Source organism: Leopardus geoffroyi, chromosome B2 (genome assembly GCF_018350155.1).
Source record: "Leopardus geoffroyi isolate Oge1 chromosome B2, O.geoffroyi_Oge1_pat1.0, whole genome shotgun sequence".
Taxonomy (NCBI): Eukaryota; Metazoa; Chordata; class Mammalia; order Carnivora; family Felidae; genus Leopardus; species Leopardus geoffroyi.
This window is the reverse complement of record NC_059332.1, coordinates 70,589,733-70,592,482: the sequence shown is the minus strand read 5'-3', so window position 1 is coordinate 70,592,482 and position 2,750 is coordinate 70,589,733.

Genomic DNA, 2,750 nt, shown 5'->3' with positions numbered 1-2,750 from the left:
GTTTGCCTTCAGCACAGTCATCTGCAATGGCTCTCTTTGCCTATTGTGGGCAGGGTTTGTTTCCTGTACTGCTAATGGGCCAGTCTGAGGCCACCTTGGGCTTGAGTTGGGTCAGGCCAAGCGTTTGCCAGAACTGTGGTGGCACTGAACTCAGGGTGCTCCTCCTGAGCTGTCCCCTGAGAGGCTTTTGTTGGTGGGCAGGGCCTGCAGTCAGACCATCTCTATTCCCCCATCCCACTGCAAGGTCACAGTAGAACTTGTATGTATGGTTATCTTCCCCTCTCCCCAGGTCTGGAGTCACTTTGGAGTGGTGCTGACCCTTGTTGGAGCTATTTGCACACTGCCAACCTTGTGACGCTGCTTTGGATGGACTCCAGATGAGGGTGGATTGGAGGGTGCTTGTCCATAGGAGAGCATGGGGTCAGGAGAGAGAAGTGGCACCCAACAATTCTTTTGTCTTTGGAGAAGTCTCCTAAAGATCAGTGCCCCTTCTCGTGGTCTGAGATTAGTAAATAAATATCCTTCCTTTATACCCCAGGCACCTTTCAAACTGCTGCTTCTATGCTGTATCTTATCAGGGTTGCTGTTATGCTGTCATTTTAAGGGTGGGTACTCAGTTTCTGATTGCCCCCTGGCTCTCCCAAAGCCAAGCTCCTGATTTTTTAATTTCCCACTATTAAACCCCATGTATATAAAGACTCAAAAAATTAGGCTCCTCTGGTGTTCAAACCCAAATGTGGGAGTTTGTCTTCTCTGTGTAGGTCCCCTATGTTTGGAGTACCTAGTATGGGATCTGCTCATCTCCCTTTACCATAGTTGCAGTGTTCCTCCTTTCTGCAGGCAGTCTTGTAGATCAGTTTGGTTCCCAATTGTGTGCCTGCCCTTTTTACCATTTTTGACATGGCCTTTTCTCTATGTTTGTCTGTGGAGAGTCTGTTCTGCCAGTCTTCAGGTCATTTTCTGGGTTATGTACACTGCTGTGGGTGTTATCTAGGTGTATTTGTGGGGTAAGGTAAGCTTAGGGTCCTCCTACTCCACCATCTTTTCCAGAATGCTACCACTGTTGGTTTTCTCAATCAGCCATTTAAAGTAAGTGATTTTGTCCTGAGTATTTGTGTTTCTGACGCCTACCACAGTGTCGAACACCTGTAGTGGTTCAAGTTTACTGATAGACCAAGTGCAGCAAAAATAACACTTGCTTTTTCATGGAATAATTAACTAGCAATGTTACTGGATACAGTTATCTGTTAAACATTTTGAATGTTTGTTTAGAATTCATGAATTTAAACTCAACTTATCTAGAGGATTTATAGGCCTATTCTGCCACTTTTTATTCAACTCTATGGATTTGGGTATAACTTTTCTTTCCTTAGAGTTAATAAGTCAATTTCTGCTCATATTTGCTATACTTTCAGTTATTTTTTCAAATTTGCATCCTAATTTTCTTACAAAGAGGATTTTAGTTGGCTGACTAGTTTTATTTACTTTAAAGTGTCAAGCAATGTATTGTGGATCCATTCAATTATAGAATTCTTTTCAACCAAATTGCTCACATCTCATGAATATAATTTTTCGTTGTTGGATTACTCAGTTGATTTATAGAATAAGTATTGTGTCATTCTACTTGAACTTAACTAATATTTCTTTATGTTTCAGGTAACATATTAAATATAATTCTTAAAAGTCATAGATGATTCTGTATTGCCTCTGAGTGACTAAAGAAATACAAACTTTGCATAAACCAATATTTGTTGTGTCTGTATTGTATCTATTTTGTGAAAATTAGAGAGTCATATATTATGAAGATTATGTGAACTGTAGATTAACAAAATTATATACAGGTTTCCCCCCACTATCCAAAAGTTCACTGTATTCCACTCTGCTCTTATGAAAGACCTACATTGGTACCTATTTTTCACTAACTGAAAGATCTGAAGAGTATTTTCATGTTTATGAAGTAGTAATTACTTTACCTTACACCCTTTTGGCTTATAAGTTTTCATAGAAATGGTCTACTTCTGGATAGTGGAAGAAACTTATACTTAAATAGCATACCTCATTTGCTAACTATATAGGATAACAGAGTTTACTATTTGTATTTTTTAAAAAAGTAGTATCTTTGTGTCATCTTAATGGCTTTTCCTATTCATCCAAAATTCTATTTTCAGTTTATCCAGATTTAGCAAGAAGAGATTGGTTGTACTCTGAATACAGACTAAAGGTCTTTAGAGATCACTTAGTGCTTCATGTTTGGCCATTATATACTCATTGTTTCAGGAAAGGCATACAAGAGCAGAAAGATAAGGGGAAAAAGTACCTTTCAGGCTGTTTCACTAGCCAGTAGAAATGGAAATAATATAAAGAGTAAACATTAGGAAGATAGCATCATGAATAAGAGCAGAGCAATAATTCTCTGTACAGAAGGGGGAAAGCATCAGGAGGCACAAATTTTGGTGGCCCTGAGGGGGATTTTCTGTGCTCTGCGACTTGGGCTAAGTCCCAAAGAAGGCTGAATTGCAGCTTGGATTTGAGGTTGCTGATAGTAATGAATACCTGATCTCCATTTGTATGGGTAGAGCTCCCAGAAGCTATGAGACATCAACAAGGAAAGGCCTGTATCATGAAGCCACCCAGAATTCCATTGATCCAGTGTGGACTGGCAACATAGCAATGATTCCACTCTAGCCTTGAAGGGCATAGAAGTGGCCAGCAGCCTGTATACTAGAGATAGTCTCATGAATGTGAACAAG